Source organism: Capricornis sumatraensis, unplaced genomic scaffold, assembly GCF_032405125.1.
Source record: "Capricornis sumatraensis isolate serow.1 unplaced genomic scaffold, serow.2 scaffold13, whole genome shotgun sequence".
NCBI classification, from domain to species: domain Eukaryota; kingdom Metazoa; phylum Chordata; class Mammalia; order Artiodactyla; family Bovidae; genus Capricornis; species Capricornis sumatraensis.
This window is the reverse complement of record NW_027184624.1, coordinates 2,617,735-2,635,796: the sequence shown is the minus strand read 5'-3', so window position 1 is coordinate 2,635,796 and position 18,062 is coordinate 2,617,735. Positions and strand designations below refer to the sequence as shown.

The 18,062-nt window shown below is 39.1% G+C and overlaps 1 protein-coding gene across 2 annotated transcripts in view; it reads right to left on the bottom strand.

The window, feature by feature from the left end:
- Positions 1–777, bottom strand: part of LOC138072369 (lysozyme C, kidney isozyme) — a 55,442-nt gene extending 54,665 nt beyond the window's left edge. For both annotated transcript variants that reach the window (XM_068963463.1, XM_068963464.1), the window contains exon 1: positions 645–777. The gene's annotated coding sequence lies outside the window, so the exon portion shown is untranslated. The remainder of the gene's footprint in view (positions 1–644) is intronic.
- Positions 778–18,062: the final 17,285 nt, after the last annotated feature.

The window sequence follows — 18,062 nt, the reverse complement described above, 5'->3', positions numbered from 1 at the left end:
CTCAGCTTTCTGGGTGGACCGCTGGCGGCCCCCGTGAGGCAGATTGTGACTGTCCAGCACCCCCAGAAGTCTTAGCAAAGAAGCCTGCTTGCAGTTAGGTAGGTAAAGTCTCTCCGGGTCTGCAATTGCCCCTTTCCAGTCCTTACGGCTCTGGCTGCCTGTCCCCGGCGGGGGATGGTCTGCAGCCGGCTTTTCCGTTCCGTCCTTCGTTCTGTGCTCGGTCCTGGCGGTGTCTTATGTTCGAGCTTTTCGTGCGGTAGCTATCCCACAGGCTGGTTTGCTAGCCCAAGTTAGATCGTTCTGGTTGCGCGTGGGGCGTCCCTGCCCGATTCTTACAAAGCACTGCAGCCCGTGCCTCCCGCGCGTCCCTGCCCTGCCCCCACTTCCCAATGGCGGATGCAGGCGTCTGTGCTGCTTTTCCGCTGGGGGAGTTACTGTTGGGCTTGTAATCTCTTGGTTTTAATTATTTCTTTATTTTTCCTTCCTGTTATGTTGCCCTCTGTGTTTCCAAGACTCGCCACAGACTCGGCAGGGAGAGTGTTTCCTGGTGTTTGGAAACCTCTCTTCTTAAAATTCCCTTCCCGGGACGGAGCTCCCTCCCCACCTCCTTTGTCTCCTTTTTCGTCTTTTATATTTTTTCCTACCTGTTTTTGAAGACAATGGTCTGCTTTTCTGGTTGCCTGATGTCCTCTGCCAGCCTACAGAAGTTGTTTTGTGGAGTTTGCTCAGCGTTGAAATGTTCTTTTGAGGAATTTGTGAGGGAGAAAGTGGTCTTCCCGTCCTATTCCTCCGCCATCTTTATACCACTTCACACCAGTCAGAATGGCTGCGATCCAAAAATCTGCAAGCAATAAATGCTGGAGAGGGTGTGGAGAAAAGGGAACCCTCCTACACTGTTGGTGGGAATGCAAACTAGTACAGCCACTATGGAGAACAGTGTGGAGATTCCTTAAAAAATTGCAAATAGAACTACCTTATGACCCAGCAATCCCACTGCTGGGCATACACACCGAGGAAACCAGAATTGAAAGAGACACATGTACCCCAATGTTCATCGCAGCACTGTTTATAATAGCCAGGACATGGAAACAACCTAGATGTCAATCAGCAGATGAATGGATAAGAAAGCAGTGGTACATATACACAATGGAGTATTACTCAGCCATTAAAAAGAATTCATTTGAATCAGTTCTGATGAGATGGATGAAACTGGAGCCGATTATACAGAGTGAAGTAAGCCAGAAAGAAAAACACCAATACAGTATACTAACACATATATAATATGGAATTTAGAAAGATGGCAATGACAACCCTGTATGCAAGACAGGAAAAAAGATACAGATGTGTATAACGGGCTTTTGGACTCAGAGGGAGAGGGAGAGGGTGGGATGATTTTGGAGAATGGCATTCTACCATGTATACTATCATGTAAGAATTGAATCGCCAGTCTATGTCTGACGCAGGATACAGCATGCTTGGGGTTGGTGCATGGGGATGACCCACTGAGATGTTATGGGGAGGGAGGTGGGAGGGGGGTTCATGTTTGGGAACACATGTAAGAATTAAAGATTTTAAAATTAAAAAAAAATAAAAAATAAAAAAAATAAAACGTTTTTGAGACACAGTCTGAAGAAGCAACTTTTTGTTTCAAAAGTGGTTGAGAATGAACAGGCCTCCACTTCCTTACACTACCTGTAAGGTTTCCCTGGTGGCTCAGACAGTAAAACATCTGCCTGCAATGCAGAAGACCCAGGTTCAATTCCTAGGTTGGGAAGATCCCCTGGAGAAGGAAATGGCAATCCACTCCAGCACTCTCGCCTGGAAAATCCCATGGACAGAGGAGCCTGATAGGCTACAGTCCTTGGGGTCACAAAGAGTCAGACACGACTGAGCAACTTCACTTTCACTTTCCTTACACTCCTAGTCAGCAGTATATACTGAGCTTACCCATAGCCCACTCAGGTTCTGGTCCCGTTCTGTTCTGGTTCTATGGGCCATTATATGTAGTTGTGAGCAGCTAAAGTAAATAATAAAAAGATTAACAAGGTGTTTTATGACAGTGAAAAGTATACTTCTTTTTCTAATATTTACTTTATCTCCACCTTTTATACCTGGGTAAAATTAATAATCTCTAACTAGAAACTCCCTCCAAAAAGCATTAATTAAACTCTGTCTTATAGAGAATACAGTAAATGATGCTTCTTTGAAAAGTCATCTTCTCCAAACAACAGATGCGAAGCTTAGCTTCAAAAGTATGATCGGTGGGACTTTTTGGTTACCATCTGCATGTGTGTATGAACAGTGGGGGCTTCCCTTGTGGCTCAGATGGTAAAGAAACTGCCTGCAATGTGGCAGACTCAGGGTCAGTTCTTGGGTTGGGAAGATCCCCTGGAGAAGGAAATGCCAATTCACTCCAGTACTCTTGCCTAGAGAATTCCATGGACAGAGGGGCCTGGCAGGCTACAGTCCATGGGGTGGCAAAGAGTCAGATAAGACTGAGCGACTACATTTGATCCTTGGTTCTATGAACAGTGGGACTCCATTGTTCAGCTCGTAGAAGCTGCCATTGAAAGTAGGCCTTGTGAAGTGGGAGGAAAGAGCACTGCAATGAGAGGTAGATTCAAGCCTTAGATCTTCCACCAGGACAAGCTGAGCTTTGAGTCAAGGCCCCTAATGCAACTCAATATGCTCTCCTTTAAGAATTACCTATGTTAAGAATTCTTCATGAAATTCTTGAGATGAAATAATGCAATGTGTGAGAGAGAGAACATGCTATACTACACATGTGGAGGAGTAATGAATACTATCCTGGTTCTGTGCCAAAGAACCCAGATGAACCCACCTGTTCCAGAGGGTGTGAATTCTGGATTGGTTTCTCAGTCTCCCCAAACTTGAGTTTCTGATTCCAGAAAACAGAAATAAGAATTATTTTCTTATTACACAAAGAATTACTCAAAGGGCTGTTGTGAGGTTGGAGATAACATACGCCAAGCATCTGGTCTAGTTGTTGACACACAAAAGGGGCTGAACAAATGATAAGTGGGATAAAAACAAGTTGATAAGAAGGGTTAGAGATAGTTCATGACAAGTATCTAGTCTAGGTCTGGTCATGCAGCAGGTGCATACTAAACACTAAGTGGGATTATAACGACAGTGATAACAGTCACAATAAAACGGTTGCTACTGATGGTGATGAAGACAATGACAATGACAAGGATTATGATGATGAAAGCAAAGAAATGCTATACAAGATAACTGGAAAATTTTATCTGGAAGCAACATGGTGTAGTCAAAAAGTGAAATGAATTTTGAGTTTGGAAACTGATTTGACCTCTTAGTCATATTTTGAACTTGTAAAAGTTATTAACTTCTCTGAGCCTAGATTTTCTCATCTGTATGAAGTCTGGTATTTCTTAGAAAGGAGATGTAATTAAAGCATGTAATCCAACTGCTGCCATCTAATATATTCTGGATACACATTAGCCCCTTTCCCTCCTTCTGCCATCGACATACATATAGAGACCAGCTTTTTTTTTTTTTTTCATTTTCTTTCAAGTTTTGGACACTGGTATACTCTCCACACTAAAGAGTTTGTTTTTTTTTCCCATTCTTTTATAATACAAGTCTATATCTCATAAATGAGAACAAAACTTTATACAATAAAAGACTCCCGCTTTTTCTGCCCCTTCAAAAAAAGGAAAGTGGGTATCTCAATATCTAACACTATCAGATACAAACTGAGATGATCATATATTAATATTATCATACATAAATTAAGATGATCTATATAAAGGCAAATATGCCTACTGTAATAAGTAAACTTCCACATTACACTAATTTATCATAAAACATGTTGATTCTTCAAAGGCATAAAGTCTAACTGTAATAGGTTGCCATGGAGGACTCTGTTTCTTACAGGTTAAAACTATCTTCAACAAGAGGCTTGCAAGGGCATGTCAGGCACTGGTATCCAGCCGGCAAACGAGGGGAGAGAGAAGATCATGTGGAGGAGGATTTGCACAGGCCAAGCCTGGAAGAACACAATTCACTCATATTCCACTGTCGAGTGCCAGTCACATGGCACCAGTTATATGCAGAGAGAGTAGTGAGAGCAAGACTATCTAGCTGAGAAGTCACTTTCCAGCAACAAACTTTATGGAAGAGGAGTCTTATGGTGGAGAGTTTGTCATATTTGCCAGTTAGCTTTTCTTGCCCTCAACTATCCATATCCTTCCTGCCAAACACTGTACACACTCTCCATTTGCCCAAGGCAGGCAACCCAATATCCACTTTATACTCTCCATTCAACTCAAAGCCCCGGATCTCCAGAAGATTCACAGTCCTCTTATTCATGTCCATTCCTGGCTTCTCGGGTCCAGTGGCCTAAGGCCTGAAAGAACAATCTATCTGCAGTTTTCTACAGATTAACCGCTAAATAAGAGTGAAGCAGCTGCCCACACGGATACTCACCATGGAAACCAGTTTCAAATGGAAGATGTCAGCACAGCAACTGTGGAGACCTCCTACTTTGAGGGCAAGAAAGTTTCTTAAATAGCCCAAGATTCATGGATATACCCCCTCTTTCCTTGTTCTCCATGATCCGAGGCTCAGAACTATCTGAGGTTCTTCCTTGTCCATATTTAAAAAGGAAATTGGGACAAATGGACAACTTGGAGACTGAATAACTTCTGTGGACTACTTCTTATGCAAATGTGGTGTATCATGAATTGTTTTCAAGCTTGACAAATTAAAGGGGATTTTTAAAAGGTTAGTCACATCGTCTCTTGGCAAGATCATTTCTTCCACATATTATTAGAACACTGATCCATTTCCTTATAGATTATTTCAAATTCCAGTAACATTTGACAAAGTTGAACTTCACCTGAGACATGAGCTCATGAAAAAGAGTGACAATAAAGAAATCCCTCACCATTTTGTGTTCTGGGAAACAGCTTACTACCAAGGATCACTCTTCCCCATATGCCGTAGATAAGGGTGGTCCTTGCTAAAGAAAGCAAGTATATTCCTAAACCCACTGTGAACCAGTATGACACATTAAAGCATTTTATATTTAAGTGCATTTTATTTATTTATGAAGGATTATGTAACCAAAATGGTTTTATTTAAAGGAAATGTTCTAATCTTACCCATAAATGATAAAATTCACACAATCATAAAATACACAAATAAGTAGCCTTTCAAAATTATTTCTATTGATAAAAATACATGAAATCAACAACAAAAAGATTCATAAGGCAAATGAGAGCTGAAAAAAATAATACAATGGATTTTCTGGTAAAAAACAAAAACCTAAAGTCAATAAGGAGATGAAGAATGGCTTCATAAACTTTGACCATAGCCCTAAACTGAAGAAGATGTTTATGTATAAACCATTCAGAAAGATTTCATTTGGTCGTCTTCATCATAGCTCATGAAGCCCTGCTTCAGAAAGGCAATAGTGCACACTATTTGAAACATGTAAAATTAATGATTATGAGGCCTGTGATTTCTGCAGTTCCAAGTTAGCATCATTATTCCAGTTTTTAATACTCACATTCTTTATAACGAGCTTTGCATTTTCTTTGGGTGGATATATTGCAATTCCACATAGCTTAATGGGGAAATTGTGTTAGGATAATACAGGAATAAAAGGTGCCCCTTAATTTTCCTTTTTTTTTTTTTTTTGTTAAGACTCCAGAGTCCCTTGGACTGCAAGGAGATCCAACCAGTCCATTCTAAAGGAGATCAGCCCTGAGTGTCCTTTGGAAAGAATTATGCTAAAGCTGAAACTCCAGTACTTTGGCCACCTCATGTGAAGAGTTGACTCATTGGACAAGACTCTGATGCTGGGAGGGATTGGGGGCAGGAGGAGAAGGGGACGAAAGAGGATGAGATGGCTGGATAGCATCACTGACTTGATGGACTTGAGTCTGAGTGAACTCTGGGAGTTGGTGATGGACAGGGAGGCCTGGTGCGCTGCGATTCATGGGGTCGCAAAGAGTCAGACACGACTGAGCGACTGAACTGAACTGAACTGAACTGAAGGGGAAAATAAAGTATTGTATAATGTGAAAGTGAAAGTCGCTCAATTGTGTCCGACTCTTTGTGACCTCATCGACTGTATAGTCCATGAAAATCTCCAGGCCAGAATACTGGAGTGGGTAGCCTTTCCCTTCTCCAGGGGATCTTCCCTGCCCAGGGATCGAACCCAGGTCTCCTGCACAGCAGGCAGATTCTTCACCAGCTGAGCCACAAGGGAAACCCAAGAATACTGGAGTGGGTAGCCTATCCCTTCTCCAGGGGATCTTCCCGGCCCAGGAATTGAACTAGACTCTCCTGCATTGCAGGAGGATTCTTTACCAACTGAGCTATTGTATAATAGTCAAATAAAACTTCACCAAAAAGTATAGTGCAGTTTTTATGTTGCTATTGGTGTGTACATGCTAAGTCACTTCAGCCGTGTCCGACTCTCTGCAATCCCATGGACTCTAGCCCACCAGGGTCCTCTGTCCATGGGATTATCCAGGCAAGAATACTGGAGTGGGTTGCCATGGACAGGCCAAAATCAACCATATAGATAGAGTTCTCTCTGTCACTCAAAAATGCTGGAATTTTAGGGAGCACACTACAAAGTTTCCTTTATTCTCCCAAGGTTTTTTGCCTTAATTACCATATCAGTTATCAGATATGTGGGAGCTCAGGGATGACAGATGAACTTACTTTAAGGATGGACACTATATACGGTCTTTCCAGGTAGTGCTAGTGCTAAAGAATCCGCCTGCCAATGTAGGATTTACAAGAGACTCAGGTTCAAACCCTGGGTTGGGAAGATCCCTGGAGTAAGGAATGGCAACCCACTCCAGTTATTTTTGCCTGGAAAATTCCATGGAAAGAGGAACCTGGCAGGCTACAGTCCATGGGGCTACAAAGAGTCAGACACAACTGAGTGAATAAGCACACACATACAGACACTATATATACACATACACAATATAATCTCAAACACTCTTGTTCCACAAACCAACAAAATATTAAAAATATTTGCACATTTCATGTTTCTAACCTTATTAGCCAGTTCTAGACTGTCTTTTAACCTTGAAATTGACACAAACATCCATTAATGGGCCATGTGCTCCTGCTATGTGCTTCTGAAAATATAATCATTATATTTTCAGTATTTGGCAGCTACAAAAAAAAATTGTGCCTCTGCTCACACTTATCATAACCCAGAAGTAAGGAAATAAAAACATCCTTTAGGCAATGAAACAGTAAAATCAAAAAAGTTCCATTCAGATTGCATGAAAATGCACAGCCACTTTCATGCAGCAGCCTATTCAGTGCACAAGAGCACAGGCAGCAGTACCAGGCAGCCTAAGTGTGACTTCAGGCCCCACCTCTTCTCTCTATATGCACTGACCAACTTATTTAATCAGTCTGTGCCTCTGTTCTTACCTGTAAACTGGAGATGAAAATGGTGGTGGCTTAGTCACTAAGTCATCCCCAACTCTTGCTGTGCCCTCCAGGCTCCTCTGTCCATGGGATTCTCCAGGCAGGAATACTGGAGTGGGTTGTCATTTCCTTCTCCAGAGGATCTTCCCGACCCAGGAATCAAACTCGATTTCCTGCATCGCAGGCAGATGATTTACCAACTAAGCTATGAAGGAAGCCTGGAGATGAACATAATGGTACCTATATCTAGTATATCTAGCCTATCCCTTCTCCCTGGGTTGGGAAGATCTGCTGGAGAAGGGATAGGCTACCCACCCCAATGTTCTTGAGCTTCCCTTGTGGCTCAGCTGGTAAAGAATCCACCTTTAATGTGGGAGACCTGGGTTCGACCCCTGGCTTGGGAATATCCCCTGGAGAAGGGAAAGGCTACCCAAACCATTCCAGTATTCTGGCCTAGGGAATTATTCCATGGACTGTATAGTTCATGGGGTCGCAAAGAGTCAGACACGACTAAGTGACTTTCACTCACATATCATGGCATTTTTTGAGGCCACAATGGTTAATACATTCAAAGTGCTTCAGGAGTGCCTGGCACAAAGGAAGTGCATTTTAAAATGTCTAAGATTTTAAAATTAAAAAAAATAAAAAACTAATAAAAAAAATAAAAAAAAAATAAATAAAAGTAGCTTAAACCAGTGGAAAAAAAATAAAATAAAATAAAATGTCTTTTCTCCTCAATGTGTTGTTATTATCATCATCACTATCACCATCACCATCATCATTCCTGGCCAGAAAGACTAGCTTATAACTAGAGTAGATGAAGCAATATAATTAAAGATATAGATGAAAGTAGTTGATTACAGTAAGTCCCCAGGAGAAGGATGTATTCTAACAATAAGAAAAAAAATCTAGAAAAACTACAAAGAAGGCTGGAGGATGACAAGTACACTAATTTATAGCCACTCCACGAGGTATCTTAGAAACAAACCTGTAGACATTCCCCTGTGACCCAACATCCCAAAATCCATTGAATATTTTTCACATCTTGGGACTCCTTTCAGAATGGACAACCAAGAAAACCAGGTTGATCCATTTATTATTATTCCTAGTTTATTTTTATAAATGGAAACATATTTGATCTTAAAAAACAAAAAAAAAATACAAATTTTATTTTCTTATGAAACAGTGCAGGGTTTAAAGAAACAAAATTCTTACAGTTGTATAAAGCGTCTGCCTGCAATGCAGGAGACTCAGGTTCGATTCCTGGGTCAGGAAGATCCCCTGGAGAAGGAAATGGCAATCCACTCCAGCACTCTTGCCTGGAAAATCCCATGGACAGAGGAGCCTGATAGGCTACAGTCCATGGGGTCGCAAGGAGTCGGACACGACTGAGCGACTTCACTTCACTTCTTTTAAAGACAGAGTCATTGTTGTCCCACTTAGTACTGCTACCAGACCTTTGTTATTGGTTTTAATAATCCCAGTCTGGTTTGGCTTATTCCAGGTGTTAAGGCAGAGGTGCTAAATATATTATCAATACCTTCTTATTACATTAGAAAAACTTAGCATAGAAAGAAGGGTGGATGGAGATGCTGGGCAGATTTGAAGTGGAAATCTGCTCTTCTGTTTCTGATAGACTTTGAACAAGGTATTTAACATCTTTCATCATTTGTTTTCTTGACTATAAATTGGGAGAATGATATAATTTATAAAATTAAAAGAGAATAAATAAAATACTGTAAGTAAAATCATTGGCACATTGCCAAATCTCAATCAATATTAGCTCCAATCTACCGCCCCCGCTGGCTTTTCTGAAAATCAACCACCACCAAAGATACTTGTACATTTCCCTAGTAGGACCAGGTTAATTACATTTCTCTTCATTCTCCTGATTCTATGCCTTTTTAGCTATTACTTTTAATTATGAATAAACCCTTAAACAAAAATGCAATTCAAATCAAGGAAATCAAACCAATATTTATGGAGCAATTCCCTCATGTTAAGTATGGTGTTTAATTATCTAGTCAATTTTATGAGATTTGTATTATTATCCCAAAGAACTGATAAGATCAAGGCTTAAAGTAATTCATCAGACATAGTTAATAAGTCTTAGAATAGAGTTTTACACTCCTAGCCAACTTCAAAGTTGTCTAGGCTTTTCTAGCTTTCTCCAGGAGTTCTGAACCCTTAAAAGTAAAGGGCATTTTTTCTATTTAACTTAAATTGAGTGATGTCTTGCTTGCAATGAGATAGATGTTCATCTAACTTTCTGGAATACAGTAGTAAACCAAAGAGAGAGGCCTTGCTGAAATGGGGCTTACAAACATTGGGAGGAAAGGGAGATCAGACAGTTTATAACATCTATTTTCTATTCTATAAAGTATACAAAGACTCTCCATTGAGGTGCCTTTCTAGCAGAGATGCAAATAACATAAGGAGCAGACATGACAATATCCAGTAGAGGAGCCTTCCATGCAGAGCATGAGCTAAAGGTTGAGTGGTGCAAGTCGGGCCGTCATGTTTGTGGAACTGAGATGAGGCCAGTGGAGTGAAGCAGATGGTCAAAAGTGGTGAGTGGTAGGTCATGAAGTAAGCAAGAGTGCTGCCTGACATTTTTATTAGACTATACAGGTCATGTGAAGGACTTCTGCTTTATTTCAATAAGATGAGAAATATCCCAGTAATGGAGAATTGATGAGAGGAGTTCTATGATAGGAAGAGAACAGACTGTGAAGGGAACAAGAACAAAAACATAGAGACTAGGAAATTGTTGCCATACTAGGAAATGCTATTGGGAGGAATTATTACAATACAAGCAAATCTCCAGGTCAGATTATTTTCTTCCATTTATCTCCAAATCATTATTCTTTCTTCTTTTACCACTTAATTTAACCAAACTTCACACTTCTCATTTCCTGTGATACTTTCAACCTCTACACATCAAAATGCCTTACAAGATACCACGATTTACTATAATGTCTAGAAATTAAGAGACTGAAGTATGATGTAAAGTTTTCTTTCTGTGCAAGGCCAATTGCTCCAGCCACACTGGTCTCCTTGCTGATTCAGAGGAACATCCACATAAAATCAATATGTCACAGAAGAAACATCACAAATGAGTGGGAGAATGACAGTAAGTAATTCCAGGACAACTGTTTATATGTGTGGGGGAAAATTTTTGATCCCTACTGAACATCATTTACAAAAATTAATACCAAGAATTTGAACAACATAAATGAGTGAAAAATTTCCAACAAATATGGAATCTTATTTTAAAAATATGAGAGTGGGAGGCTAGTGTTAAGATTTCAAGGTAGGAAAACTCTGACTAAATAAGATGCTCAAATATATAAACCATGAATAAAAAAAGTCGACTCCCCTCCTATCAACTTTATTCTTTCTGACCTTATATTGCAGGTTGGCAAAAACAGGTTCCTGTCCTGCTGGACCATGACAGATTTATTCGCTGTGCAGAGAAATTATAACAGTGAAATATCTAGTTATAGGGCTTTATGCTCGTTGGCAATACATACAACAGTTTAGACTGTTTTTTGTTAAATGAAAGGAAATTTTTCTCAGTGATCCATTAATCATAAATACAGTTTCTATACGTGACATCTAAACACTTTCAATTTATCTATAAAATACATAGACAATAATACATTTTCTTACTTTATAAAAATTAAAGTCTGGTAAGATTGTATAAGTTTAAATGCTTTGGGATGTTTTAAGCATGCTAAAAATAACAACTATTATTAAAACTAAGTCAAATATAGGTTAAAAGTAGAGATCTAAGGCATGCATTATGAAAACTGTTAAATTTTGAAAGTCACTTCTCTTTAGGTTTTCTGGTTAGCTGAGACAAAACTGGGAAGTCCTGATTTATCAAATAAATTGTTTTTTCCCTCTGTTTCATTCTACTAGAGTAGATTTGGCCAGTTACTATTTTGACAGATATGTAATCTCTCTGGATCAAAGGTAACCACAGTGATTATTCACATTAAGCCCTCGATTTTGCCAAAAAACGGAAAACATGAGAGATTTCTAAAACGTTAGACACATGGGAGCCTCAATTTTTCTCAATTGAACTTTCTTTTTTTTTTTTTTTCCTAAAGTATTCAAACTGCTTTGGATGGGATATTGTTTTGTGCGTTTGAATGAGATAAATCACTCATATAAGGAGATGATCCCAGAATGTAGTTTGATGAGCAACCACAAAGCACCAGGGAAAATTCACACACACACACACACACACTGTGGCTATTATCTCAATAAACAAGCCAAAACAACAAAGAATTGAGATATTAGGTAGCAAAACACAGTCCACTTTTGTTGATATAACTGATACAGGTTAGACAGAATTGTTATGTGTACTTAGATGACAATGTGGAGATGTGAGACAGCCAGAAAAAGAAGACAAGGTAGGGGCTATTGAACTACTATGGGAAGCAATAAACCTAGGTATAATATTAATAGATCAAGGGCATATGAATTGCAGGTTTCCTCCTAGCTTACACTGCCATCTAGATAGGCCCATGGTAGCTAGCAGCAGAAATATAGTGTCACATGACATCAAGTTGTACATCCTATAATCCTTGGTAGTAACTGAAAGAAATCTCTCTCAAGAGCAAGATGTATTAAGGATGATAATTTATGATTCCAAGGACGAAAGCTTGGTATGGTTGGTATCAGGCATTGCTTGATTCCCTTCTCCTTTTTTGCTTTTGTCCAGACAGCAAATGCCCAGGAAAAACACTTAACTGCCCAGAATTCCTTGCAGGTAAGAGGAGGCATGTGATTCATTCTGACCAATGAGATAGAAATGGAAGTCTGTCTGCCTGAAGAATAAACTCTGTATTTTTTTTTTCATGATAAAAATGAAAACTTGGCTGGCCACCCTTTGCCTTTTGCCTGTTATTCTTCTTTCTCTGTGGAGTCTGGATTCAAGGTTAAGACTGGTGGGGCAGAGGGTTGGAAGGAGGCAAACCCCTCTCTGCCTCCAGATTTTGATTAATGTAAGAGCAAATAAAAACCTCTATTTGATTCAGCCACAAGAGTTGGATTTTGGTTACATGCCACTGAACAAAATCCTATGTGACACAGCAACCAGAGGTTCACTACGAATGAGTGTTTCTCATTATCTTATAGTGTGATATTCTTAGCAATGGAGACAATTTGGAATAATATTAAATTACATGGTTAGAAGAGTAGCTTTCAGTTATCAATCAGTCTTGATTACTTCAAGGAGGAAAGTCTCAGTTTAGTGCTTGTATGCCTTAAACAGCTCTCTGAAACTTGTTTTTCTCCCTTGCAACAAACTGAGATACACTTCAGACTAAGGACCTTTGTTAAGCATAATTATCTAGCTAAAATTTAATAGCACTGTTTTGTTCCATTAAGTCTGGTTTATAGTTACCTTCTCATTTTTGACAGTGTTACTGCATTTCCATTCATGACAATGATATAAAGTTTCTTTATAAAATATATTCATATAAAAATATGAATTGATTTGAAGAAAAATACTAATACAAACAAAAGTGATACACAGAGAATTTTTTTTTTTTTTAAGAAAGACAGTGGTATACAAATGACTACGGTTGAGCCCTAGATAAACAATCTTGCCTATAAGAGTAATGGCCGACTCACTAACACTTTTGGGTTATATCATATTTAACAATTTAAAACAGCCTTGACAGAACTCACCCTGTTGGTCAAATATCCTCAGTACTGAAAATAAACCAACATAGGAAAAGTTTTATGCAAAATTTCTTGACCTTCCCATAAACTTGTGAAGATAAACAGGATGCTTCAGGCCTACTATGTCCTCATCTAGACTGTTACTAAATCTCAGTCCAAATTTCATCCTCTTTAATCCTAAAAAATTATTCCACAGTGTTTCCTGTATGGATGATCAATCAATATTTGTACAGTTTCAGTTATTGCAAAGGAGGATTGCCACAGGAATATTCTATTGGGCTAAAATTGCAGATTCATCACCTAGGATCATCTATTCAATAACTTGAAACTTATTAAAATTTGAGAGTGAATGTTGTATGTCAACACTCTGGTCATCTCTCTGTTCATCTGTTTGAAGTAGCAAGTTTGACTGCTAATACAAATATTATTTGCTGTTGCAAGCTCCCTTATTTGAGAAATCTGAGGTTTTAGTTCTTAGGCATAATCTTATAAGAAAAACAAATCAAAGCAAAGGTCAAATTGTGAATGAAAATTCAAAACCAAAGCTCTGCAACTATGGAAAAGGAAAGCTTACAATTAAGAATCACAGATTCTCTGATTTCAAAGTTTGCCAAATGTCTTCTGTATTCACTGCAGTGCTCAAATAATTATCACATTGAATTTCATAACAAAGGCCTTGGAAAGACTGAAAAATTGTCTAGTACTTATACACACTCCTGATAATTTTATTATGACAGTAATTTGTTCAAATATAAGCTATGTGCTTCTTCCTCTTGTTGATTCTCATCATTCCACCTTAAAAATGGACATCTACAGTGAAGTTACAGGCACAGAAGGATGATGGGTTACTGTATAAGGAAAGGACATAGAAAATGATTCAAATGATAAAAGAACAAGGCTGGAACTGTGGCTTGGATCTGAAGCATGCAGGACAGTGCAGAGGATAAATGGCAAAGAATTATCACCTTTGGGGCTAATGCAGGAGCCAAGGGCATAGTCAGGGCTGGGGAAGAGTTCTCTAGCTTCAGAGCTGATGCTAAAAGGCAAAGTGGGAACTAGATGAATTCTCCAAGAAAAGCTGCCTTACAGATTACATCTTAATTCTAAAATACTGGCCTTGAGATATCCAGTTAGGTGCTGCTACTGCTAAGTCGCTTCAGTCGTGTCCGACTCTGTGCGACCCCACAGACGACAGCCTACCAGGCTCCGCCGTCCCTGGGATTCTCCAGGCAAGAACACTGGAGTGGGTTGCCATTTCCTTCTCCAATGCATGAAAATGAAAAGTGAAAGTGAGGTCGCTCAGTCGTGTCCGACCCTTCGTGACCTCAAGGACTGTAGCCTACCAGGCTTTTCTGTCCATGGGATTTTCCAGGCAAGAGTACTGGAGTGGGATGCCATCGCCTTCTGCAGTTAGGTGAGGATTATATAATAGCAAGGAACTGTGGGTTGACCAGAGGTTAAGAGGTACTGTGATTCTGACCTTCTGTTGTGCAGAGCACCCACTACATTATGTTAACTCTTAGACTTCAATACCACTTGGGGAAAAGAGCTGTTGGGCTCCAAACTGAACCCTATCATTTCTGGCTGGGCTAATCTGCAGTCTAGAGAGTGAATGGTGAATGAATGGTAAAAGTCGCTCAGTCATGTCCGACTCTTTGCGACCCCATGGACTTGTCCATGGAATTCTCCAGGCCAGAATACTGGAGTAGGTAGCCTTTCCCTTCTCCAGGGGATCTTCCCAACCCAGGGATCAAACCCAGGTCCCCCACATTGCAGGCGGATTCTTTACCAGCTGAGCCACAAGGGAAGCCCAATCTAGAGAGTATTCCTGGACTACTGTGAATCAGTCTGAGAAACCGAATACAACCTCATCTTTGCTCTACCATCTTTAGAGTCAAGTCAAGTGGCTGGTTCTACAGAAACTGGAAGTTTTGGCACATGTATCTGAGAGACAAGTTGCTGGTAAACAGTAATCACTGTCCTGGGAGAAAACACAGCTTAGGACAAAAGATAATTAAAAACCAGGAAGGAAGTGATTTGAGTAAGCATGGGCAAAGCAGAGATCACAAAAAGCAACAGTAAATCCTAGTGGGTCTCTGTTCTTGGAGCTAGCTTGATCATATTTCAGCCAAACTAGGAGTGTCTCCTAGTCTAAGGTACCTTGAAAATAAGATACAGTTGGTAGCACTGTCTCTTCTGTACAATAATGGTCATTATCTATTCAGAAATAATATTGTCCTGATATATCTAAAACTGTCATAAAGTAACAAGATCATTCAAGCTTAGTTGGGTGTACTTGTGTGAGCATGAATGTGAGCTTTACAAGAGACATAATACATATGAATAGATGAGAACAGCAGGTTTTTTTTAAACCTCAGGTTACATAAAAGAGTGACTGCTGAGTAAATGTGCGGCTGCTGACTATTGGGATGCTGAGCCAGTTTTGAATATTTAAGCAATAATTGATACTGTCTTCAAAGAGATGAATGGCTCCCATGTTGAGACCACATATTGTTATGTTTACTTAGAGGCTGAGTTGATGATAGGCTTTATATTACACGCAGGAAAGAAATGAGAGTCTCTGAAAGATGTTTCATACTAATATTACTGTCAACACACAAGAGAGACAGACTGGCTTCTGACATGAACTTTACAGATTTCACTCTTCATGAGGAATTAGAATTAAGTTTTAATTGAATCCTTAATTAGCATTATCCAAATATATTTGGGAACTGATTCATGGTATAGAAACTTGTTCAGATTAATGTTAGAGGGAAGGAGGAAGTGATTTTCTTTAATATTCAGAAGAGAATATCATGACATTCAGATAGGCTCCTTTTGAATTATACCCTACAATTTGTAAACATCTATAAAATAACCAGATATTTTGAGTCTAATATATATAGGGAAATATGACTAGATTAATTCTTTCTGTCACTAAAGTATTCATTTTGTTTTTTGTTTTTGATCACACAGCATGGCATGTGGGGTTTCAGTTTCCCAGTCGGGGATCAAACTCACACCCCCTGCACTGAAGTGCAAAGTCTTAACCAAAGGGCCACCAGGAAAGTCCCATCTATCACCTAAGTGCTTCACTTTGGTTCAGAAGCATGGTCCAAGAGGTGAGGTAAACGTGGCGGTAAGAGATATCTAGGAAACTTCTGACTGAGTGAAGTAAACAAACAGGGTTCCTAAGGAAAAAGACCAACATTCTAACCTATCTTCTAGACAGTTCTCCAGCTGCAACTCAGTTTATTTACTGTTTTTGTTTTATATTCACTCTATGCAGCAGAATGACTACTCTTACATACTGAATTCACTAATTCAAGAATGTTAGAGTCAATGTTTAGACAATCTAGATGTTCCCCCGCAATGTGTAATAGCCAGTTAGTAAGTGTAAATTAACAATATAAATTGAGTATGCTAAAGTAAGGGAAAGAAAGTGATCCACAGACACTCTAAGGTTAAAAGGTGACCTCAGAGGCCAGCTGCTTTCTATATTTCATAGGTGTGAATTACCAAAAAATAATGGAGCAGAACTGAAGTTTCAACTTTAGATATATCTTTAGATGTAACCATGGTAAGAATATTAGTATGAACATCTATGCTTGGAATATTCTTAGAGAGCTCACTAACCCTTGCTCTTCTCTTGAAAATGTAATTTATTGGGTGTTGTGAATTTAATCCACCTAAAGCTCCCAAGTGTATCACCTATCTTTCATGCAACTCAGTTTGGCCAGCTCTCTCTCTCTGCTGAGGCCATGAAGATCCTTTTTAAGCCTCTGTCATTCTTAGAACATGAAGGTATTTCATATCTTCTTTAAAACGACCATATCTATTTTAGGCATAGCTCTATCTTGATATGGAGAGCTTCTTATAGGCAAATAGAAGTTAAGTGGGATTCTTTAGGACTGATTCATTTTTTAAAAGATTTTATAACCATGACATTAACATGAAAATATAATCTCTTTAAAATACCCTACTAGTCATTCTCAGATAAGATGGGAGAACATAGTTTTATATATGTATTCAAAGGCAGTCAAATATCAAGCTAGTGAAAAATAATAGGTTAGGACTGCTATACAAACATTGATAATTAAATTTTAAAAATATCTTAACAGAGAAATATATAGTCATAAGATTTTAAAGAACAGCCCATATATTATGATTTAATCAAAAATTTCCAGGAGGCTGTGGTTTTTTATCACAACAGTTGTTTTTCTCCACCACTTACTTGTTCTCCTATTTTCTCATGTTGAATAATCCTTATAAATAATCATTTTATTTTCCCAGTAATTTAGAAATGGTGCTGTCTACACACAAATAGGAAAAGGAGTATGTCAAGGCTGTATATTGTCACCCTGCTTATTTAACTTATATGCAGAGTACATCATGAGAAACGCTGGGCTGGAAGAAGCACAAGCTGGAATCAAGACTGCTGGGAGAAATATCAATAACCTCAGATATGCAGATGACACCACCCTTATGGCAGAAAATGAAGAGGAATTAAAAAGCCTCTTGATGAAAGTGAAACAGGAGAGTAAAAAAGTTGGCTTAAAGCTCAACATTCAGAAAATGAAGATCAAGGCATCCAGTCCCATCACTTCATGGCAAATAGATGGGGAAAAAGTAGAAATAGTGTCAGACTTTATTTTTGGGGGCTCCAAAATCACTGCAGATGGTGACCGCAGCCATGAAATTAAAAGATACTGACTCCTTGGAAGGAAGGTGATGACCAACCTAGATAGCATATTCAAAAGCAGAGACATTACTTTGCCAACAAAGGTCCATCTAGTCAAGGCTATGGTTTTTCCAGTGATCATGTATGGATGTGAGAGTTAGACTGTGAAGAAAGCTGCGTGCAAAAGAATTGGTGCTTTTGAACTGTGGTGCTGGAGAAGACTCTTGAGAGTCCC